General features: G+C 51.3%; 1 pseudogene; it reads left to right on the top strand.

Annotated features, from left to right (window-relative positions):
* The first annotated feature begins 859 nt into the window (after positions 1-859).
* LOC136474357 (alcohol dehydrogenase-like 6) lies at positions 860-24,973 on the top strand (annotated as a pseudogene).
* The last annotated feature ends 529 nt before the right edge of the window (positions 24,974-25,502 follow it).

Here is a 25,502-nt window from a genome sequence, read left to right as displayed (position 1 = left end):
GAGCTCTCACCCTTGGACTACTGCAGTTTATAGTGTATTTGTTTGCAGGGAAAATGTCCAGGGCTGTTCTCAAAGGGCACAAAAATAGATCTAGGTATCTTTTGATTCAATTCCTATGTAATTCCCAGCTTCAGTCATTAGACGACACACCTCAATGACACAATGCTTAGCAGAAATTTGGCATGTAGCCCTCACTTAACTGTAACAAAAAGTAGGCATGGTCATAGGACAAACATAGATAAGCGCAGAAATGCATACCAATGTGGCAAGCACTTTGAGGTCATGTTCAGATGGCTTTAGTATAATAAGGTCAACAGAAACTCTGTTGCCGTTATCATCATGATTCAGTGATGGATGCTCAGCATCCAGCGTCCATATCCTGTTTCTTGCAAATCCATGTCGCTCCAATATCCCAGAGTATCGAGGCTGCATAAAATTTTACAGCTATTAGAAATCCCACAGAAATTTAACCACAAGACCCTCACAATCAGTCAGAGAGTATCGAGGCTGCATGAAATTTTACAGCTATTAGAAGTCCCACAGAAATTTAACCGCAAGACCCTCACAATCAGTCAGCCTATACATAAATTTGTACACCGTGGAAAAAATTAAAATTAAAATTAAAATTACACCATCGAAGTATGATCCAATAGCAAACGTGACAAGAATGGATCATGCTGCAGCACATGTGGAAAACACACCTACACGCCACCTCGCATCGCATTTGGTGGCTTGAAGATTGCCTGCACGTCAGAAACAACAGACATGAAAGTGCTTTAGACCATTGGAGCATATAGAAGGCTACTAACCCACTACTGATCCTACTAAATAAGATGAGAAAGAGGAGGTCAGCCGCGATGATGCTCCCCTCGACCTGTACTCCAATCAGCTCAATGACGTCTGGAAGCAGGTTGGAGCCGTGATGGAGCTGGAACCGTAGATCAAGAATCAAATCGATCTGGAAGAGCTTTCACAGGCTGTACCTAGGCCACCGTCACCGGCAAGGGCACCCACAGGCTTGGACGGCCTATTTGATGGCCTACCGGCTGCCCTCACTCGCGGCGCCCGGTATGCTTCTCGCTTGTACGGCCGCATAGCACGACGGAGCACTGGGTGGCGTGGGGGCCGGGCCAGCCGCTGGTGATGGAGGAGGTGGAGGTCGCCCCGCCGGGGCCCATGGAGATCCGCGTCAAGGTCGTCTCCACCTCCGTCTGCCGCAGCGACGTCACTGCCTGGCAATCCAAGGTATGCACTACGGCACCACGGCTGCAGCTTCTGTTGCGTTTGCTATGGGTAGCCTCCTGCGTAGCGTAGTGATGTTTATTGTCCCCATTTTTGTTTGAGAGTTCCTGTCAAATCAGAAAAGTTTTTCCTTAGCTGAGAGCCTGAGACGAACGATCTCTATGAACGAATTTGCCTATCTGTTTTCTGTTCCAATTCCGACATGCAGGCGCAACCTGATCTGTTCCCCAGAGTCTTCGGCCACGAGGCATCCGGGTGCGCTCTCTTATCTCCCTTAATGCTGCTAAGTGCTGAGCTTTTGCAAATTGCTTGTAATAATAACATCTGATGATCTGAACACCTTCGATCTGTAGAGTAGTAGAGAGTGTCGGTGAAGGTGTGACCGAGTTCCAAGTCGGAGACCACGTTCTCACTGTCTTCATTGGGGAATGCAAGAGCTGCAAGCATTGCGTCTCGGGGAAGAGCAACATGTGCCAGAAGCTCGGTTTGGAGAGGCATGCACAGTGATCAGAAGACCCGCTTCTCTGTCAAGGGGAAACCTGCGTACCATTACTGTGCAGTGTCAAGCTTCAGCGAGTACACGGTTGTCCATTCCGGATGTGCGGTGAAGGTTGGCCTGACCGTGCCAATGGACAGGGTGTGCCTGCTGAGCTGCGGTGTGTCTGCAGGTAAATCCTGAGGTTCAGAGCTTCAGATATCTGAGAGTAGCTGTGTCAGCTTGTCTGTGTGTAGGAACCAGTGCCTTAGTTACCTTGCATGGTTGTGCATTTTTATGGTATCTGATCATACCTCTTTGTTCATGGTTCCATCTTTAGGACTCGGTGCAGTCTGAAACGTAGCTAATGTATCAGGGCTGAGTGTAGCTATATTTGGTCTTGGGACCGTAGGACTTTCTGTGAGTATCTACATAAGGTTCCATTATAAGTTAATTATTACACATCAAGACTTGAAATGATGGAATATACCCAAAGACTTAGCCTTAGATAGGCGTGTTTGGAAAACAGTTATTCACGTGTCTGAACCTTAGATTACTTCTGCTGGGTTTCAACTCTGGCCTCTCTCAACTTGTTTGTGACTCAAAGGCTTTCTTGTTGTTGTCACTGCAAGAACTGTAGTTACGAGACCTTATGTCTGCTGAGTTAGGTCGCTCAAGGTGCTAAGCTTCGGGGGCGTCAAAGATTATAGGAGTTGATACTAATTCTGAGAAGCAAGAAAAGGGCATGCTACCTGCTACACTGTCAAGTTGTACAATCTGCTATGATCCCTTTCGTGTTAATTATTTTGTTCCTGGTACAGGGAAATCATTTGGTGTAACGGATTTTATTAACCCAGATGAATTGAGTGAACCTGTTCAACAGGTATTTTACAGCACATAATTGGTCACCTGCTCATCACTCTCGTTTGGTATCATGCAATTCTGCTTGACTGCTAAACTAATAAACCGTTGAATTATAATCACACTATGTATGTTGTCGGTGTTTTCGGACCACCAACGAGTAAATTTGTATTTGCGCGTCTGGCTCGGATGGTGTGCTTAGAGGACACGAGGTTTATACTGGTTTAGACAGAAAGTTCCTACGTCCAGTTCGTCACTGTTGCTCGTGTTACTAGCACTGAAAGTTTGTAGTAGGGGTTACAAACAGGCGAGAGAGAGAAATGATCCCAAGTCTCTGGTGAAAGGAGTGAACGAGTGCTGAGAGCTTGATCGCTGCTCAGTCGTGCGCTCGTGTCATGCTCTTGTGCGGATCTGGCTCGATCCTCTTCATGGGGCGCCCTACTTTCCCTTTTATAGGTCCAGGGAAAGCGCGGGTTACGGCAGAGGAAAAGGAGAAGAACCAGAGAGAAAGGCTTCCAGGATCGTTGGGTCCTTCTTCTCCTTCATGCGGGTCTCGTCGCGGCCCTGTCTATCACTGGCGCCATGCGCAGGCGTCATCTGCTGTTCATGGCGTTCCATTGTCCCGGTGGATCTCGTGGTGAACTGACGCGTCTATCAGCGTTCGTACGAGGGTTAGGCAGAACAGCACCGGTACGCCCGACGCTGTTCTTGATGTAAATCTTCAGGTATGGTCCGTCATGGCCTTAGGTTACATCGAGTCGTGCCCGTCTCTTCCCTGGTGTCAGAGTTTTAACCCAGGCCCATACGCCTGGACCTAGAGTGGTTGGCGGCGATATGGGTCCCTGTTGGGTGAGACGGAGCCCACGACCCTTGGGGGTCGGACGAGACGGAGCACGCACCCAAGGGTCGGGCGAGACGGAGCCTGCGACCTCGGGGTCGGGCGAGACGGAGCCCGTGGCCTTGGGTGAGACCCCCGCGGCCTCAAGGTCGGGCGAGACGAAAACTACGTCCTTGGGGTCGGACGAGACGGAGCCCGTGGCCTCGCGGTCAGGCGAGACCCCTACTGCGTCGGGGTCGGGTGAGACAGAAACTGCGTCCTTGGAGTTGAGCGAGATGGAGCCCGCGGCCTTGGGCGAGACCCCCGCAGCTTCGGGGTCGGGCGAGACAGAAACTGTGTCCTTAGGGTCGGGCGAGACGGAGCTCGGACCTAAGGGGTCGAGCGAGACATGTTAATATGTCTTGCTCTGTCCAAGGAAGTCAGCGTGGGTGCTAACTCCCTTTCTTTAAGTATCCCTAATATCGATACCCGACAGTAGCCCCCGAGCCTTCAGAGGAGTATTTTGGAGGCTTTTTCGGACAAGAGGACTCTGAGGGCCTTGGCCTTCTTTTTATAGCCCGCAGTGTGTCCTGGTAGGACGGCGGTTCCCTTTCGTCGTGATTGGACCCCTCGGGGGTATAGTCGTGAGATTTGGTGGGTCAGAAAAGGTCTTTCCTGATTTTGACCCCTACGGGGGTCTATTGTTCTGCGACGACACGTTTGGTCTCCTTGTGAGTCCAACTTTCCTCAAGCCCTCGCCCATAGCAGGGGTCCGATCGAGGGTCGGCTCGTCTTTGTGATCGTCTTCTCTCAAGCGTTTTTTCCGATAAAAACGGAGGGGCTAAGCCGTGCCATGATTTTCCTCTATGGACGAATTATGGTGCTCAGTGACCTATTAACGGGCTAGTCCGAGTGGGTCCCCGACATCCCATTCGCGGGGGTCTGACTTGGTTCAGCTGGTGATCGACTCCAAATTCTTAGTGGCCAATCCATATAGTTCTCGGGTCCGTTCGACCTATCCCGAGGGCTCTCTACCTTTTTTCGAGGAAAAATCATGGATCGTATCCGGCTGAGACTCGAACGTGGGCCGGGATGCCCGTGACGCTCTTGCTCCCGGGTACTAGTCGCTAGCAGGCCCATCCCTTTCCACCCCTCATGCTAAAGGTGCCCGGAGCGGTTGTCGAACCTGTCGATGGGCCAACCTTCGAACTCCTAAGCCTAAACGGGTAGGAGCGTTTTCAGCTCCGTATCCCTCTTAGCTGTGACGGGTCGTGGCCCGTTCAGGGAGGCGAAACGTCTAGCACGTTTTCTAAGGGGACGGTCATAGGTTGCATGCACACTCTCGGTGACGAGACGTGGTGACAGGTCGTGGCAGGCACGGAGATCTAGGCGGGCGGTTGGTTTCCTCACACCCATCACCCCTATAAAACCAAAGGGTTAGCCCTCCGTGTTTCATGCGCACGCCTGCATCCTTACCTCCGTAGCCACGCCGCCGCCGCCAATGTTTAGGTTTCCTGCCTCCACATCTCCGCCGCCATTGAGCTCGCATCCATCCGCCCCCACCTCCAATGGATCCGTGGTGCCATTTCGACATCACCTTCCAGCGCATAGAGGGCCTCGTTCGTCATGGTCTTCTCCGCACACGGTCCTCGGTCGAGGAGTGGTTGCTGCCCGACAATGAGGATTCGCCATCGCTGCCCTACGGCTATGTGGTGTCGTTCGTCCACTTCCACGAGCGTGAGCTTGCGACCCCCGCCCACAAATTCCTTCGGGGGCTGCTACACTTCTAGAAGATTGAGCTGCAACATCTCAATCTCAACAGAATCTAGCATATGGCGATGTTCATCACGCTGTGCGAAGGATTCCTAGGGATCAGCCCCCACTTCGGCTTGTGGAGGTATTTCTTCACCGTCAACCTCTAGAAGAAGAGGGAGAAGGGCGGCAGGGTAGGAGCTGCACATGCGATGGGGTGCGTCGACATCCAACTTTAGAAAAATCGGGTCGGCGAGTACTCGTCCATGTGGCTCTCGACGTCCAACAAGGGGTGGCACTCGCAGTGGTTTTACCTCATGAATGACGCCGCTGCCCCTTTGTCGGAGTTCACCGGTCGCCTGATCGAAGAGGCTCCAGAGCAGTGGAGGAAGTGGGGTGTCCCGGAGAAGGACAAGAAGAAGATCCAAGACCACATTGCCGCCATCCACATCCTGAAGAAGAATGACCTAAAAGGGTCGGGCATCATCGGGGCTTACCACGCAAGGAGGGTGGCGCCATTGATGACGCGCGCGCTCCCGCTATACGCGATGGCGCCCGAGGCGTCATTCGACGAAACGACGCTCGTCGAAGGAACACTACCCAACTCCGAGATCACGCAACGCATCAAGTAGGCGATGGAGCCTTTGCTGGATGACGCGGGTGCCGCCCTCGACTTTGTCTACCCAGTGCCGACGCATCCTTCGATGTGGCCGGAGGCAGGCCACGCTATCTTCATAAGTTTCCCTTTCTCTTGCCTTCTCTTCAATTGATTTCCCGACTCCATGAGACTAACTTTGAGAAGGGGGAGATCAGCCGAGGGACCTCATCCTCATGGATCACCCGGCACCGTTGCCGAGGGATTCGGCTGTGAGGGCAATGAATCGCACCGAGGGCAAGTAGCTGAGGAAGGCAAAGGAGGACAAAAAGAGGAAGAAGCAGCGGAGGTTGCGGGTGTGGAAACGAGGGGAGGACACTGGCAACGATGATGATGACGATGGTGATGATGATGAGGTGATGGAGGAAGAAGAAATGATAGCCAACGATATCGAGTGGGACAACCTAGAGAATGAGGATGTGCTGGCAGGCACCAATTCGTCCTTGCAGGCGTTGGGACCCTTCTCGTTCCATGGAGGGGAGGGTACATTTAGGGAGCCAGCGGAGGCGGGCCGTTCCAACGACGCCCCCTAGGAACCGATGGAGGCAGGACATACCGTTGGCCTACCCTAGGAGTCAACAGAGGCGGGCGGCTCTGCTGTCGCGCCTGAGGTGCCAGCGGAGGCGGGCGGCTCCGCCGTCGTGCCCCAAGAGCCAAGGAGAACGGACTGTTCCGCCAATGTGCCCCAGGAGCTGCCAGGGGCGAGCCCCTCTGCCCAAGAGCAGGGGCGGGCTCAAAACGGCCTCATTCCGACGTGCCAGAGCAAGGGTCGGGGGGTTCGTCCCCCAAATGCATTTACCACCCGACGACGCGGAGGTGAGTTATCAATTCCTTTGTTTTTTCCTGTTTTAGTTGGATTTCATCGTGACTTATATTTTTTGTCCCTTGTAGCGTTGGTAGGCGGCGGAATCCTTTGGCGCTGGCGTCGAAGAAGGGCATCGCCCTCCAATCGGGGCGGCGATCATCGGCTGGTGTCACGCCTGTTTTGGACAGGAGCGGCGCTAGTGTGACCACGTTGCCGGCCGATCACGCGCCGCCCATGGTGGCGCCTGTGGCCTCGGCGGGATGGGAGGACATGGGCGTTCAGAGGTCGCGGAGCAGCCGGTGATGGCGACGATACCGCTGCCGACGGTGGGGCGGACGGGGCTGCCGACCGCGCTTGTGGCGCCGACCATAGCGGGCGCGACGTAGCTGGTCGTGACCCCGCCGACGCAGGTGGAGGTGGCGGAGGCCATGAAAGATGTGTCACAGCCGGGCGCAACCGCTGCGTCGCCTGAGGCACCAGCGCGACCCGTGCCATCGGTGGCCCAAGCGACGATGCCTAGCGTGGGCTGGACGGAGGGGGATGCGGCCGAGGTTTCTCCGGGAGTCGTGGTGCTGGGAGAGAGGTTCGCGTCCACACCGCTGACCCCTTCCGTCGTCGGAGGGGGCATCCAGGCGGGGACATCATGGCGGAAGGGGTCGACAGCGTTTCGGGCCGGCGTGGAGTCATCCCTGACCCTGACGTCGGTGGGCAGCGGCTCGTCCACCTGGGGCGAGCCCATGCTCCAGTGGACGGATTCGTAGGATTCGGTGTCGACGCTTTTTACCCTTGATGCCGCCGCAGAGAGCATGGAGCGGGAGAGCCTTGACGTAGGGATCGCGTCCGTGCTCAAGGCCATGGACCACGCCACGGGTGCATGGCGTGACGTTGTTGTTCCCTCCAGTCGGGTATTGCTTGGTCCTCCTTCTTACCTTTTTCTTACTCTATATACTTTTTGTATCATGACCATCGTCTCCCTGGAGTTTTTTTTTAATTTTAACACTTTTTGAAAACTAATTTTAAATCTAACACTGTCGATTTTTTTTAAAACTAACACTTTTAGCCGCGTCTGTTGCCCTGGCGCGGCCAAATGCCTGTGTCGCGCCATATATGGTGGCGCGACAGTGGGATGACGTGGCGACGATCGGATTCATTGACTACTGACGTGGCACGGCCTGCCGCGCCCTAATCCGTGGCGTGGCAGCGACGCGCCCTGGTCACCTGGCCCTGGCCTGCTCGCACGGGGCTCAACACGGGCGCCGCGGCTGCGTGTCGCGCGCGCGCACCCGCATGAACCACGCTGCCGTGCCCGGTGGGCCCTACTACCCTATCGCCGTCTGACCTCTGGGACGCGCTGAATGTTTCAATCCTTTCCTCGTCTCCCAAAAGTATTGACGTTGTAGCCTCCTACTCTACCCAATCAGACATCAATCATTCATGTCCTATCACTTTTCGAATAGAAAAATGAAAAACAAGTCTAGCGTTGGATGATGGTGGAGCTGTGTAGGAGCGCTGGAGCGGTGGCCAGGCATGGAAGCAGAGCAATGAATGCGCACGTCATTCCAAATTTTCAGCAGATGTGATAGTTGCTTTGTAGGGGCCCCAAGCGTGCTTCTGCTCCCCAATGCCACTTTTGCTCATTTGCGCTTTACTACTCTACTACACATAAATCCTAGAGCTGTGTTGTAGAGTAGTAAATGAAATAGTGCTTTTGCTCCCCAAGCTTTTACCTAAATCCTGTCGAACCAGCTGAGTTGTCTGAACTGATTAGCTGCCAGCTTGGACGACGTTGGATCTTAATGGAGGTGGGAGATTGAAGGAAAGTTACACCATGACTTTATGAAGCAAAGTCACTGAATCCTGATCCCAACCATTGTGAGCATTAAATAGTATGGGAATTGCTAAACCACGGTAACTTATAACAAGTAAACAAGGCACAGAGGCGCATGTCGCAGCTTATAGGTTGGAGGGGCCAACAGTACATGTAATAGCAAAACGATTAATGCTTTTTCTACTCCATTAGAAAAGCATTAACAAATGCCTCATTAAAGATATGAATTATAAACTTTGATGTGTAAACTTTTTTCTTTAAACTTAGTTAAAATAAGACTATAGTTTAACCTAGAATAAACTCGGACCCATTATATTTCTGGCAAGGAGCAGATACTTACTACTCCCTCCACCCCAAAATCAGTGGTGTTTTATATTTGTCCTAAGTCAAACCATTTCAAGTTTAAGCAAATTTATAAAAAAAAACTACAATATTTATATGATACCAAATACGGAGTAAGTATTATTAGATTGTTATTTATTCGGTGTCATGAATATTTATGTTCTTTTTCTATAAATATTAACGTGCCTGCCTCGCGTGCGTTTTTGAAGTTCCAGTAGTCCCCTCTTCCATTTTATAGGCCAGGCTATATACCTCCTAGCGGCAAAGAAAGTCGCCATGAAGTTACAGCCGCCGCAACGTATCTTCGGGATTTCCCCACTAGCACACGAAGGGCCTGTTTGGATCACGGGATTTCCTTAGAAAATTTGAAGGAAACCAAAACAAAGGAAAGGAAACGAATATTGTTGTTTGGAACATAGGAAAGCACCCCTTCCTTTCCTATGGAATCCTGTAGCCTCTTCACAATTTCACAGGAATGGAAACATCCACTCCATACGCTGGTTTTCTCCGTTTCACGGAAGTCTGAGGCACGCTGCCGCTAACACAGTTGGAGAACGAGTGATTAGCCAAGACAAAATGCAATGCGAGCTTATTCCTATTTCTATGTTTTTTATTCCTTTATTCTAAACAGGCCCTAGATATAGTAATTAGTAGCCATATTTTCCTAATATGTTACCATTCCTATGTTATAAATTCCTATGTTTCAAACAGCCTAAATTTTCTGTTCTTGTGTTTTGAAATCCCGTAGTTTTTCACTTTTCATCGTACCTTATTCCTGCATTTTTTCCTATTCCTGCATTTTGGATTCCTTCGTTCCAAACATGCCGAAATGAGGAAAGTTCCTGGAAGTACTAGTCTAGAAGGAGTATGTCGTTGTCCGATATACGTAGTACTCCATTTGCGCGTGTTTCCAAATGAAATAGTACTCCTAGTAGCGAGTAGCATTTACTACTCTACTACACAGCTCCAGCGCAAATGAGTAGAAGTGCATACATACATTGCTGGCGTTATATTTACTACTCTACTACGCAGCTCTAGGATTTAGGTAAAGCGCAAATGAGCAGAAGCACTATTTCATTTACTACTCTACAACACAGCTCTAGGATTTATGTGTAGTAGAGTAGTAAAGCGCAAATAAGCAGAAGTGGCGTTGGAGAGCAGAAGCACGCTTGGGGCCCTTGCAAAGCAACCATCACATCTGCTGAAAATTTGGAATGACGCACGCATTCATTGCTCTACTTCCGTGCATGGCCACCGTTCCAACGCTCCTACACAGCTCCACCATCATCCAACGCTAGACTTGTTTTTCATTTTTCTATTCGAAAAGTGATAGGACATGGATGATTGATGTCTGATTGGGTAGAGTAGGAGGCTACAACATCAATACTTTTGGGAGACGAGGAAAGGATTGAAATATTCGGTGTGTCCTAGAGGTCAAACGGCGATAGGGTAGCAGGGCCAACCAGGCACGACAGCGTGGTTCATGCGGGTGCGCGCGCGACACACAGCCGCGGCGCCCATGCCGAGCCCCACACGGGTAGGCCAAGGCCAGGCGACCAGGGCGCGTCGCTGCTGCGCCATGGATCAGGGCGTGGCACTACCGTGCCAAGATCGGTGGCACGACAGGCCCTGCCACGTCAGCAGTCAGCGATTTGGTCGTCGTCACGTCAGCCCGCTGTCGCGCCACCATGCATTGCGCGGCACAGGCATTTGGCCGCGCTAGGGCAATAGGCGCATCCAAAAGTGTTATTTTAAAAAAACCCGATAATGTTAGATTTAAAATTAGTTTTCAAAAAGTGTTAAAATTAAAAAAAATTCTCTCCCTACAGTCGCTTATACCTCGCAGCCTGGGGAAATCTTGGTTCCTTCGTGAACAGAAGGAAGCTTGGGATGCCTCGTTGATGAGGCATGGCTACATGGGGAGGTGATAGCTTAGCTTGTTGCCGCCCAGTAGAGGGTGGTCAAGCTGACTTCCCTTGTCGAGGAGGCAGCCAATCTTCGATCTTGGGTGGCCGATGCCCATCGGGATGCTGATGAGTCCGAGAAGGTGTTCGAGGCCTTGTCGGCGAGGTCGCGGAAGGATGACGAAGAAGCCGCTAGGGTCAGGAAGGAGCAGGATGAGTTGCTCCAGAAGGACGCCGAAACCAGCCAACGGATCCTTGAGCTTCTGGGCAAGGTTGAGAACGAAAGAGATCTGAAGCTAGGAGCCAAGAAGCTCGTGGGCTTGGAGAAAAGGGCAAGCCTGGATGCCGCGATGGTCGCTCGGGTGCGCAAGGAGTGGGATGAGCTGATCCAAACCGCGTAGAGGCTCTGCTCAAAACACAGTGCGGCTCACGAGGAGCGCGACCAGGCTTTTCGAGAGCATGACCAGGCCTTCTGAGAGCACGATGACGTGCAACAGAAGGTCGGCTCCCTCTAGGCCGAGCTCGAAAGGGAGACGACCCAAAAACTGGAGGCCGAGAGCATTTCTGCCGAGCTAGCTATTGATCTCGCCGAGGTGAGGAGAAATCTTCAGGCGGAGAGTGACGAGCTCGGTATCCTGAGCACCGCCCTCGGAGTGGTTTGCGATGACCTTGAGGTGGTGCGGTCGGAGGAGACCGGCTCGGTCGTGGCTCATGCCGTCGAGATCACGGCTCAGGTGCGCTAGCTTAAGGGGAATGCCCTTCGCGCTGGGGTCAATCAGTCATTCGTGATTGCTCGTTCTCATTATGGGGACAACATCGATCTGGAGGAGATGAGCCATGGCTACACACCCGGTTATGAAGTCCACAAGCTGGAGGAGATGGAAACAGCGGTGGCTCCCCTTTTGCAGGACCTGATGGACATGATAGAGAGCATAGTTCTCCAGAAGGGCTAGTTAATTAAATAGGTCGGGCGGTTGTTTTTGTAATAAGCGGACAAGTTTCATCCCGTTTGTTTCGTTTGAACAAGTTTGTTCTTTCGTTTTGGTTGAACAAGTCTATTCTTTCTCTTTTTTATGTGTAAAAAAGGGTTAATGCGTTTCGACCCTTATTGTTGTTAAGGCCATAGAGCTCGAGGTGTGGGCAAGAAACTCTGGTCACGCTGGTAAGAGTGTCGTAGCCATTGGGGCATAGGTTTCTTGCAGTCCGACCAGCCTTACTCAGTCGTTCGTTTCCGTAATCCTTGCCTCTAGGTTTTTAACGTTAGAAAGGGGTCGGGCACGATGACTATTTCAGAAAGGGTATATATATCCTTATCAGCCCCTTAGTGAGATCTGACCCCTTACCATTGCTGGGGTTGGGTTTCACTAAAGATCGAGTGGACGATAGCGAAAACTAGTAGGAGAAAGCGTCTCTTGTTTTAGAAACGTTATTCTTAGTTTTTGTACGTACCCCCTCCCTAGGATCTGAGCCATCATTCTACGACCGTGCATTCGGTCTCCCTACGAGTCTAACTTTCCTCGAGCCCCCACGCGTAGCGGGGGTTCGGTCGAGGGTCGGCTCATCTTTGTGATCGTCACCCCGTCTGTGGTTTCTGCAACCGGAGGGGTTGAGCTAACGTCGCTTGCCTCGATGGCTCGAGTGTCATACTCGGTGAGCTCGCTAACGGGCATGTCCGAGTGGAATTCGGATCCGTCATTCGTAACAGGGTTGGCATAGCCCTCATGTGGCATTCCACTACTCCTTAACCCGCCTACCGGTAGATGCCTAAGTCATTTCGGAGACCGATTCAGGTGGTCGGCTAGCCTCTCCTTGATGAAGATTCTGTGGGCATGGCTCGAGGTTAGGATCGAACAAGAAGGTCGAGATAACCTTGTTCACTTTTGATCAGGTCGGGCGAAGGCCGCTGGGGCTCATCTATGTTTTCTCCCCTGGCTTTGTTTGACGTGAGGCAGCCTCGAGCCCTTCGTGGGCTGGCCTTCGAACCCCGGTCGGTTGTCGCTCATATTAATGCGAGGCAGCCTCGAGCCCTTCGTGGGCCAGCCTTCGAACCTCGGTCTATTATCGCTCATGTTGAATGAGACGACTGTTGGTTCGTGTCACGACACGAAGCGTCGTGATGCAATAATTGCATATGCGATGCTTGGATGTCTAAGAATGGGTGAATGAATGCTCATGTACTAGAAAAATAAAGTGGGGGTTAGTAAAGTTCGGGGAGCTCTGACTGGCTATGTTCGAGTGGAATTTGGGCCCGTCGTTCATGACAGAGTCAGCATAACCCGCATGGGGCATTATACTGCTCCTTACCCATCTCTTGGCAACGGCCTGAGCCATCCGATCGACTTGGGTGACCCGTTGGCCTCTCGATGGAGATTCTGCCAGTGGGCCCCTCCAAACCCTTTCTAGGAAGGTAGAGGCTAAAGCTTGGGGTGCGGGCAAAAAACCTCTGGTGATGCTGGTGAGCAAAAACGCCATAGCCGCTGGGGCATAGGTTTTTTGCGGTCCGACCAGTTTTACTCAGCGTTTATTTCTGCAAACCTTGCCTTTATGTTTTTTAATGTGATAAAGGGTCAGGCATAGCAAATGTCTACCGAATAGACATACTCTTACCAGCCTCCGAGTGAGTCCTGACCCCATATCGTTGCTGGGATCGGGCGTCACTTAAAGATCATGGAGTCGATAGTGAAACTAATAAGAGAAAACATGCGTAAATTAAGGGTGACCCATCTATCGGCAGCAGCCCGAGCCATCCGATCGACTTGGGTGACCCGCTGGCATAGGACTTACCTTGATGGTTTGAGTGACAGATTCAGGGAGCTCTTACCGGATATGTCTGAGTTATCCGGGTCTGTCGTTCATGACGGAGTGGGCATAACCCGCATGGGGCATCCTACTGCTCCTTACCCATCTCTTGGCAGTGGGCTGAGCCATCCGATCGACTTGGGTGACCCGCTGGCACAGGACTTACCTACAAAGATAGAGGATGAGATCATCCCACCCAAGAAATTAGTTAGGCAGATAAGCCAGGCGGCGAACTTGTAATAAATGGACAAGCTCTTAAATTTCATTATGGCCAAACAGATTTTTAGCCCTTCCCTTTTTGTATAAAAATGTTAATGCATTCTGACCCTTTCCATTGTTAAGGCTATAAAACTCGGGGTGTGGGTGAACAAACTCTGATCACGCTGATGAGCAAAAACGCCATAGCCGCTGGGGCGTAGGTTTCTTGCAGTCTGACCAGTTTTACTCAATGTTCGTTTCCGCAACCCTTACTTCTAGATCTTAACGTGAGAGGGTCAGGCACAAAGAATGCTCGCTAGGTGGATATACTCTTAAATGTGTACCAACTCTTTTTGTAGTTAATGCTAAAAAGCTCAGGGTGCGGAAAAACTCTGATCACGCTGGTGAGCAAAAATGCCGTAGCCGCTGGGGCATAGATTTCTTGCAGTCTGATTAGTTTTACTCAGCGTTTGTTTCCGCAACCCTCGCTTCTAGGTCTTAACGTAAGAAAGTGTTGGACATAGAGAATATCTACTAGATAGATATGCTCTTATCAGCCCCTGAGTGAGGCCCGACCCCCTACCGTTGCTAGGGTCGGATGTCACTAAAGATTGAGGAATTGATAGCGAAACTGATAAGAGAAAGCGTGCGTGAATTAACAGTAAAAGCGACTTAGCTGTTCGATGTTCCAAGCATTGACGAAGACTTTGCTGTCGATGGTCTTGAGCTTGTAGGTGCCTGGTAGGAGCACCTCCGCGATGACGTATGATCCCTCCCATGGCAGAGAGAGCTTGTGGCGGTTCTTGTTGCTCTAGACGAGGTGGAGCACTAGGTCCCCGATGTTGAAGACCCGACCCCATACTCGACGGCTATGGTACCGATGCAACGCTTGCTGGTACTTGGCCGAGTGGAGGAGGGCGACGTCACGCGCTTCATCTAGTTGGTCCATGGCATCCTCAAGGGATGCCTTGGCTCCCTATTTGTTGTACGCCTTAACCCTCGACGCTCCATAGTTGAGGTCGGTCGAGAGGATAGCCTCGGAACCATAGACCATGAAGAATGCCATGTAGCCGGTGGCTCGGCTAGGGGTCGTCCTTAGACTCTAGAGCACCGTAGGAAGTTCTGCGGCCCATCGTCCACCAAACTTGTTCAACCGATTGAAGATCCTAGGCTTGAGGCCTTGTAGGACCATGCCGTTCATGCGCTCAACCTGCCCATTCATGCAGGAGTGCGCCACGGCGGCCCAATCGACGCAGATGTGGTATTCATCGTAGAATCAGAGGAACTTCTCTCTGGTGAACTGTGTGCCATTATCCATGATAATGGAGTTCGGGACTCCAAAGCGATGGACGATGTCAAGAAAGAACAGCATGGCTTGCTCGGACTTGATCGCAGAGATCGGTCGAGCCTCTATCCACTTTGTAAACTTGTCTATGGTGACAAGCAAGTGTGTATAGTCCCCGAGTGCCCTCTTGAAAGGTTCGACCAGATCGAGCCCCTAGACCACGAACGACCACGTGATGGAGATGGTCTAGAGCGCTTGGGCCGGTAGGTGGGTCTAACGAGCGTAGTATTGACACCCTTCACAGGTGCGCATAATCTATTCAGCGTCAGCTACTGTGGTCAGCTAGTAGAAGCCTTGTCAGAATGCATTTCCGACCAGGGTACTAGGCGTGGTATGGTGCCCATAGACCCCATTGTGTTAATCACTCAACAACTGCTTCCCTTGTTCGATGGGGATGCAACGCTGTAGGATCCTGGTGTGGCTTTGCTTGTAGAGCTCACCCTCAATAAGGACAAATGACTTGGCGCGACGCGCGAGCCACTGAGCCTCTGTTCTGTCCATCGGCAGTGCCTCATGGAAAAGGTAGTCGAGGTAAGGCGTCCTCCAGTTGGTCAGAGGGTCAGGCTCTATCACCAGATCCTCGTCAAGCTCCATGACTTTGGGGTTGGATGGAGTCGATGGCTGGTCAGCCCCCGAGCCTAGGGCAGGGGGGCTATCACCGGTCTGTTCTGGCTCCTCGTAGTGGACCGAGGGCTTGTACTAATCACTGGTGAAGACACCCATCGACACTGGCTCTCGGCTGGACACCATTTTTGCTAGCGCATTGCTCGTCTCGTTGAGATGCCTCAAGATGTGATTAAGCTCGAGACCGTCAAACTTGTCCTCCAGCTGGCAGACTTCTTGGCAGTATGCGGCCATCTTGGCATTGTGGTAGTTTGATTCCTTCATGACTTGGTCGATGACCAGCTAGGAGTCACCCTGGACGTCATGCCATCGGATACCCAACTTGATGGCGATGCGTAGGCCATTGATGAGTGCCTCATATTCGGCCACATTATTGGAGGAGGGGAAATGGATGTGAACCATGTACCTCATGCGTACCCCAAGGGGCAAAACAAAGACCAGCCCCACACCGGTGCCTTTCTTCATCAGCGATCCATCAAAGTACATCATCCAGTACTCTTGGTCGACGACTACTGACGACATTTGGATCTCGGTTCATTCTGCAATGAAATCAGCCAGCACTTGGGACTTGATAGTCGTCCGGGGGGCATATGAAATGCCTTGACCCATCAGCTCAATTGTCCACTTGGTGATTCTTCCTGTGGCATCCCTGTTTTGGATGACCTCGCCGAGAGGGAAGGACGTCACGACCATCACTGGATGTGACTCGAAGTAGTGACGCAACTTCCTCTTGGTGATGAGGACGGCGTACAGGAGCTTCTGAATTTTGGGGTAGTGGGTCTTGGAATCAGACAAGACCTCGCTAATGAAGTACACAGGACACTGCACTTTGAGGACATGTCCCTCTTCTTCTCACTCTACCACTAGGGCATCACTGAACACTTGCGTGGTGGTCGCAATATAGAGTAGAAGCGGTTCCCCATTGGTCGGGAGACCAAGATCGGGGCCTTTGTCAGGAGCTGCTTGACCTTGTCAAGCGCCTCCTGGACCTCGGGTGTCCATTCGAAATGATCGGCCTTCTTCAGAAGTCGATAGAGGGGGTGACCTCATTCGCCGAGGCACGAGATAAAGCGGCTAAGTGCGGCGAGGCACCCTGTAACTCATTGTACCCCTTTATGTTCTAAATCATGCCCATCCTCATGATGGCCGAGATCTTATCTAGGTTGGCCTCGATGCCACGCTTGGAGATGATAAAACCTAACAACATACTCCTTGGGACTCTGGAAACGCACTTCTTGGGGTTGAGCTGAATGCTGTTTGCTCAGAGTTTCATGAAGGTCTGCTCTAGGTCGACTACGACCTAGTCAGCCTGTTTGGATTTGACCACAATGTCATCCACGTAGGCCTCAACGGTCCACCCGATGAGATCCCTGAAACACTTGGGCATACAGCGTTGGTACATACCTCCCGCGTTCTTCTGGCCAAACGGCATTGTGATGTAGCAGAATGATCCAAATGAGGTGATGAAAGACGTCATGAGCTGGTCGGACTCTTTCATCACAATTTGATGGTACCCGGAGTATGCATCAAGGAAGCAAAGGGTTTCGCACCCTAAGGTCGAGTCAACTACTTGGTCTATGCATGACAAAGGAAACAGATCCTTTGGACACACTTTGTTGAGACCCGTGTAGTCAACACACATTCTTCATTTCCCATTTTTTTCATACAAGAATAGGATTGGCTAACTACTCGGGGTGGTATACTTCTTTGATGAACCTGACCGCCAAAAGCTTTGCAATCTCCTCGCCGATGGCCCTACGTTTCTCCTCATCAAAGCGACGTAGGTGCTGCTTCATCGGCTTGGAGCCTAGCCTAATCTTCAAGGCATGCTCGACGACTTCTCTCGGAATACCTAGCATTTCTGAGGGTCTCCACGCAAAGATGTCTCTTTTGGCGTAGAGGAAGTCGACAAGCGCGCTTTCCTATCTAGAGGAAAGTGTGGCGCCAATGCGTACCACTTTGACTTTGGAGCCACTGGGGTCTATGAGGACCTCCTTGGTGCCCTCTATAGACTCGAAAGACTTGGTTGACCACTTGGGGTCGGGTGCTTTTTCGATGATCTTCTCCCTGATGGTCGCAAGCTCTTTGGAGGCAACAATTGCCATGGCATGTTCGCAGTACTCGACCTCACACTCGTAGGTGCGCTAGAAGGAGGTGCCAGCCATGATGACCCCGCACGGACCTGGCATCTTCAACTTCAGATAGGTGTAGTTGGGGATGGCCATAAACTTTGCGTAGCATGGACGTCCCACGATGGCGTGGTAGGTTCCGTGGAACCTGACCACCTCAAAGGTAAGGGTCTCTATCCTATAATTGGTCGGATCTCCGAAGGTGAAGGGCAGATCGATCTGCCCAAGTGACATGACCTGCTTTCCTAGCACGATGCCATGGAAAGGCGCCCCGGTCAGCCAAATGCGCACTCGATCGATGCCCATGGCATCGAGCGTCTCAGCATACATGATGTTGAGGCTGCTGCCTCCATCCATCAACACCTTGGTGAGCCTCTTTGTGCTGATGATTGGGTCAACCATGAGCGGATATCTTCCCGACTGTGGGATGCTTTTCGGGTGGCCGGTCCGATCAAAGGTTATGGTGGACTCCGACCATCGGAGGAAAGTAGGCGTGGCCGACTCGGCCGTATAGACCTCACTGCGTGCAAGCTTCTGACGGCACTTGGAGTCATAGGCCGCCAACCCTACGAAGATCATGAGGCAGCCATACAGCGTTGGAAAGCCGCTGTCCTTCCCCTCGGCGTTGTCCAAGGTCGACTTGGGCTCCTTCCTATGCTCCCCCTTGTTGGATACTCTAGACAAGAACCGCTTCATGAGGACGCAATCCTTGTATAGGTGCTTGGTGGGAAAGGCATGGTTTGGGCATGGCCCTTCGAGCAGCTTCTCGAAGTGGACTGGGGTACCCTTGGCGGGCTTTCAACACCCCTTACATTCGGCGGCGGCCATGAGTGAGCCCTCGTGCCACTGCTTGTTCTTCTTCTTGTTGGGACGGTTGGAGGCGCCTTCGCTGGCGTCCTTGTCCTGCTTAGCCTTGCCTTTAAGGCGGTCGAAAATTACCCCGATCGCCTCCTCTCCCAAGGCGTGGCTGGTGGCGATGTCGAGGAGCTCCTTGGTGGTTCATGGGCCCTTATGTACCAGCTTGTGAACCAAAGACTCGTAGGTGGTCCCAGATAGGAAAGCTCCTATGACGTCGACGTCGACGACGTTGGGCAGCTTGTTGCACTGTCGGGAGAAGCGTCGGATGTAACCACGAAGAGTTTCCCTAGTTTTTTGTCGGCAGTTTTTGAGATCCCATGGGTTCACAGGACACGCATAAGTGCCCTGAAACTTTCCCACGAAGATCTCTTTTAGGTTCACCCAACTTTGGATTCGTTTGGGCGGAATATGTTCCAACCACGTTCGCGTCGAATTGGCCAGGAACAATGAAAGGTTGCGGATAATGAAATCGTCATTATCCGCTCCACCGGCTTGGCCAGCAAGCCGATAATCCTCGAGCCATAGTCCGGGGTTCGTTTTCTCAACGTATTTCAGGATGTTGGTCGGTGGTCGGTAACGCAGTGGGAAGACGGTGTTGAGGATGTGTCGGCCAAAGGCCTGAGGTCTCGGCAAGTCGGGGCTCCGGCTTCGGTCCTCGCCACTGTCGTAGCATCCGCCACGATGAGGGTGGTAGCTGCGGCTAGCCTCCTCCCTCTCATCTCCATGGGTATGCCTGCGGGCGTCGAGGGTGCCACGTGCATCATGGTGGAGGCCGAGACGTTCATGCACTGGGACCGCAGTGCGTGGCCTACCGCCTTGCTGCACCTAGTGGACCAACACGTCCTTGTCGGGTCGGTCTGATGGCGCGTGCTGGCTGGCATCAAGCTCGCATCATCGGGATAGTGAGCTCTTGTCCTACTGCACCACTGCATGCTCGAGTAGTGTGCAAATCTCATGATGGGCCCGACGATCCTCATACGTCATAGGTCTCAGAAGCCCCCGGAGCAAGGCCACCACAACAGCGATGTTCTGGCTTGCCTAGGTGAAGTGTGGGAGGGCTTTGTCGTCCTCGATGATCCTTCGGTCCATGTCGAAGGACACGGTGCGCGCACGCCCATCATCTCCGTGGCGCTCAATCTCTTGCTCAAGCTCCGTGCATTCCTCCTCGAGCTGGAGCCGTGCTTCCTCGATCTCTTAGTGCTAGGCCTTCAGCTGCTCTACCCGCAGGCGAGGTGGGGCCTCTGCATCCCCCTCGACCTCATCGTTGAGGTTGTTCATTGGGATAGCCTCTCCCTCATGGATGCTTTTGACGTATCCCTCGGGGCTACCTACCATGAAACATTCACGAGAAGGGTGATGGCTCCCCCTGCTGGAGTCAGAGTCAGAGGGCGACCCTGATTCTCCCACGAGGAGGTCATGGAAAAATTCCATGACATATTTGGTCATCCCCGCGAACTCGTCGTTCGTGGGGGATGGAGGCATGCGTTGCGCCACAAGATGGCCAACGGTCTCTGCGGTGTTGCGGAGACTGGATGGGAACGCTGTCGGGGCGCTCCGGATGAGGTATTCCAGAGAGAGTGGCTCTCCCTTGGCTAGCTATGTTATGATGTTGGTGAAGGAGAAGGTGAGGTGGCCCAGGTCCTCCCTGGACAGTCGAGGTCCTAGGAAGGCACCGAGCTAGTGCTCTAGCCTCCCGTAATCGAAGCCGAGGAGCTGGTCGCTCCTGGGGGCGTGGGCCTCCGGTGCATGCAGCCGTAGCTCCTCGAGCGCCTCAGCGATCGCATCGAGGTCGACAGAGTGGAGAGGTTGGACAGTGATGGGAGCCTGCATCAACTCTCCCTCTGTCATGATGATGAAGTCTAGGTTTCTGAAGCGCATGTGCGCACCTGGGACCCAGCTGAAGCCGTCACTAGCCATCCAAGGCCTAATGTGGACGTCGAGACGTGCAAAAAGCCCCTACCTAGCACGCCAACTATCGATGTTTTCAGACCACCGATGAGTAAATTTGTATTTGTGCGTCTGGCTCGGATGGTGTGCTTAGAGGACACAAGGTTTATATTAGTTTGGGCAGAAAGTCCCTACATCCAGTTCGTCGCTGCTGCTCGTGTTACTAGCACTCAAATTTGTAGTATGGGTTATAAACAGGCGAGATAGGGAAAGGATCCCAAGTCTCTGGTGAAAGGAGTGAACGGGTGCTGAGAGCTCGATCGCTGCTCAGTCGTTTGCTCATGTCGTGCTTTTGTGCAGATCTGGCTCGATCCCCTTCATGGGGAGCCCTACTTTCCCTTTTATAGGCCAAGGGAAAGCATGGATTACAACAGAGGAAATGGAGAAGAACCAGAGAGAGAAAGGCTTCTAGGATCGCCGGGTCCTTCTTCTCCTTTATGCGGGTCCCACCGATCCTATAAATGTCAACAGGGATGGCTCCACATCGTGGCCCTATCCGTCACTAGCGCCATGCGCAAGCGTTATCTACTGGTCATGGCGTTCCATCCCATCCCGATGGATGTCGTGGTGAACTGATGCGCCTATCAGCGTTTGTACGAGGGTTAGACATAATAGCACCGGTACGTCCGATGTTGTTCTTGATGTGAATCCTTAGGTATGGCCCGTCCTGGCCTCGGATTACATCGAGTCATGCCCATCTTTTCCCTGGTGTTAGAGTTTTGACCCAGGCCCAAGCGCCTGGACCTAGAGTGGTTGGCGGCGATATGGGTCCCCGTCGGGCGAGACAGTGCCCGTGACCCTTCAGGGTCAGGCGATACGGAGCCCACGACCCTTGGGGTCGGACAAGGCGGAGCACACACCCAAGGGTCGGGCGAGACGGAGCCCGCGACCTCGGGCCTAACCCCCGTGGCCTCGGGGTCGGGCGAGATGGAAACTGCATCCTTGGGGTTGGGCAAGATGGAGCCCGCGGCCTTAGGCTAAAAGATCCTAATGACTAGAGGGGGGGTGAATAGCCTATTAAAAATTTCTACAACAACTCTTAGCAAACCGGTTAGACAATTATGGAACGAAGCAAGTGTTGTGCTAGCCTACTAAAATTGCAGGCCACCTACCACAATTCTAGTTTCTATAGTCTCTATCCACACAATGGCTATGTCACTACACTAAGTTATTGTGCTTTCAAAGGCTAACTAAAGAGCCACACTAACCAAACTAACAAGCTCTCACGACTAGTTGCACTAAAGAGCTTGACAACTAGTTTACGGTAATGTAAAGAGAGAGAGCAAGATGGTTATACCACCGAGTCAAGGAATGAAATAATCAATCACAAGAATGAAGACCAATGAAGACTAATCACCTCAGAATCAAATGATAACATAATGATGTTTTATCGGGGTTTACTTGCTTACCGGCAAGCTAGTCCTCGTTGTGGCGATTCACTGACTTGGAGGTTCACGCGTTAATTGGCATCACACGCCAAACCCTCAATAGGGTGCCGCACAACCAACAAAAGATGAGGATCACACAAGCCACGAGCAATTTACTAGAGTACCTTTTGGCTCTCCGCCGGGAAAAGGTCAAGAACCCCTCATAATCACCACGATTAGAGCCGGAGATAATCACCAATCTCTACTCGACGATCCTTGCTACTCCAAGCCGTCTAGGTGGTGGCAACCACCAAGAGTAACAAGCGAATCCCACAGCAAAACACGAACACCAAGTGCCTCTAGATGCAATCACTCAAACAATGCACTTGGATTCTCTCCCAATCTCATAAAGATGATGAGTCAATGATGGAGATGAGTGGGAGGTCTTTGGCTAAGCTCACAAGGTTACTATGTCAATGTAAATGGCCCAGAGAGTGAGCTTGAGCCGGCCAAAAGATATTTATTGACACCCCCAAACAATAGAGCCGTTGGCTTAATTATTGGGCTGACTGCGGGACAACCGGACGCGCAGGTCGTGTGCACCAGACGCGCCCGGTGTGGTGACCGGATGCGTCCAGTCATAGCCTGACCGCCACATGTCCCTTTCAAATTGTTTAGCCATTCGCGTCCAACGGCTATCTCTGCGCACAATAATACTACGTGATCAGACGCGCTGTTAGAAAACGACCGGACGCGGGAGACGCAGCGTCCGGTCGAGTCCAGAGAGCTCCCAGAGCCGCTCTAGGTCGACCGGATGCGTCCGATCACACCGGACCAGACGCTCCCAGCGTCCGATCAATTATTCGCTGAAAACCCAAGAGTTGCTGGTTCACACCGGGCGATCGGACGCGTCCGGTCGCTCTCGGCAATCCTGCTTTAGGCTATATCACTTTGACCTGACGCTAAACAGTAACTCGTCAGCGTCCGGTCACTTCACTGAGCCAGAGTCTGGTCACCTCGGCAACTCTGCCCGCGCCTGGCTAGAATGTCCGGTATCGATATCGGACGCGTCCTGTCACGTCAGGAACACTGCCGCCTGAGACAGTACCGGACACGTCCGGTACGCATGTCGGATGCATCTGGTCACCCCGTGACCAGCACATTCAACTCCTTTTCAACTCTATCTTCTTTACCCTTATTCAAATGTGTCAACCACCAAGTGTATCACCTTGTGCACATGTGTTAGCATATTTTCATAAATGTTTTCAAGAGTGTTAGCACTCCACTAGATCCTAAATGCATATGCAATGAGTTAGAATAACTAGTGGCACTTTGATAACCGCATTTCAATACGAGTTTCATCCCTCTTAATAGTACGGCTATCGATCCTAAATGTGATCACACTCGCTAAGTGTCTCGATCACTAAACCGAAAAGCTCATATCAATTTCACCTTTGCCTTGAGCTTTTTGTTTTTCTCTTTCTCCTTTTCAAAGTCCAAGCACTTGATCATCATCATGGCATCACCATCATTATGATCTTCACCGTTGCTTCACCACTTGGAATAATGCTTCCTATCCCATGATCACTTAGATGAACTAGGTTAGCACTTAGGGTTTCATTAGGTCACCAAAACCAAACTAGAGCTTTCATGGGCGAGACCCCCGCGGCCTCGGGGTCGGGCGAGATGGAAACTGCGTCCTTGGGGTCGGACGAGACGGAGCCTGCAGTCTTGGGCGAGACCCCCGTAGCCTCGGGGTTGGGCGAGACGAAAATTGCGTCCTTGGGGTCGGACGAGACGGAGCCCGGACCCAAGGGGTCGGGCGAGACATGTTAATACGTCTTGCTATGTCCAAGGAAGTCAGCGTGGGCGCTAACTTTCTTGCTTTGGGTATCCCTAATATCGATGCCCGACAGTATGAGCTGACAACTTAGTCGGGGAAATAAACAAAAGACAGTGCATTATCGTTCGGACTAAGTGCATGTAAGTAGAATTTTTTTCATGCTTGCAGGTAATCAAAAGGATTACTGATGGATGGGTGGATTACTCTTTTGAATGTGTGGGTGATACTGGAGTAGTATCCACTGCACTTCAATCTTGTTCTGATGTAATTTCTTGTCTTGCCTTTCCTTTTCATACAGACATATTTCACATATCCCGTTCCCTTCTATTCATTTGCATTTTCCCACTTGCTAGGGCTGGGGAGTAACTGTAACTCTTGGTGTACCAAAAACAAAGCCAGAAGTGTCTGCTCATTATGCATTTCTTCTATCCGGAAGAACACTGAAGGGATCTTTGTTTGGAGGATGGAGACCTAAATCTGATCTACCTTCATTGGTGGATAAATATGCAGACAAGGTATTTCTGATTTTTTTTGCAGAAACAAATATTTGAAAATAAAATCAGATCAGCGATAGTAATATATTTCCCCCTTTTTGTGTTATGTGAGGTGGAGAGGCAAGATGATCTTAAATATGCATGTTGACATATTGGATGGTGACTGTGTACTAAAATTAATGTCAGAAAACTACTGATTACTATGACACTAACAAAAACGAAACGTTCTGATCTCTTTGACATATTGGTTGAATGCTTTAAGCTGAAAAATGACTTAGAAAGCATAAACTCACATTGACTATTATATCTTGTATTATTGTCACTTATCAGGAAATCCAAGTTGATGGCCTAGTCACGCATGATATACCATTCAGTGAAATCAACAAAGCGCTTGAGCTGATGCTAGAAAACAAGTGCTTGAGATGTGTGATTCACATGCCACAGTAACTGGGTCAAACAGCTGCACATGATTTCTACCATATGTTACATATCTACTCTTTCCCCCTTGATCTCCTTTGTGGCTCAACCGCTCAAGTACTCATCAGCACATCGGAGCTCAACTTTTTTTTTTTTTTTTGCCCTTTTCTGGTGTCCTGGTAAACTTTTTTTTGATGAAAAGTGTCCTGGTAAACTTGTTGTAAATCCAGCTATCCAAGTCCAGAATTGTTTGTATCTTCTTACTTTTTCTTCAGGAGTTGCCTTACTGTTCCATGTATAAGGCATCAAGCCAATATTGTTCTTCTGTTTAACCTTGATTTGATGAATTGAGATTAGAAGGATTCTTGAATCTGTAACATTGTGTAGGGCTGAATGATAACAAAATTGAAGTGAAAATATTCTCTGATATGAGGGATTAAATTCTTTTTTTAACACTCACATTTCGTATTATTGAAGGACCCCATAGTGACTGTCATTAAAGTCTCTGTGTCTTGTACATGTATAGGGAATTTACTGGTTTTTGTCATATTTTCAGACTGAACAAGCTATGGATCTTTATCCAGTCATTTTTTTTGGCTGAAAATTAAATATTACAGAAGGTGCAAATGGAAGGGCGTGTCTGGTGCAAGCGGTAGAGTCTTATCGCCTGTGACCGGAAGGTCCTGGGTTCGAGTCGCGGTCTCCTCGCATTGCACAGGCGAGGGTAAGGCTCGCTACTGACATCCTTCCCCAAATCCCGCACAGAGCGGGAGCTCTCTGCACTGGGTACAGAAGGTGCA

This window comes from Miscanthus floridulus, chromosome 8, assembly GCF_019320115.1.
Source record: "Miscanthus floridulus cultivar M001 chromosome 8, ASM1932011v1, whole genome shotgun sequence".
Lineage (NCBI taxonomy): Eukaryota > Viridiplantae > Streptophyta > Magnoliopsida > Poales > Poaceae > Miscanthus > Miscanthus floridulus.
Note: the sequence above shows the minus strand (reverse complement) of the source record. Positions and strands in the feature narration are given on the sequence as shown.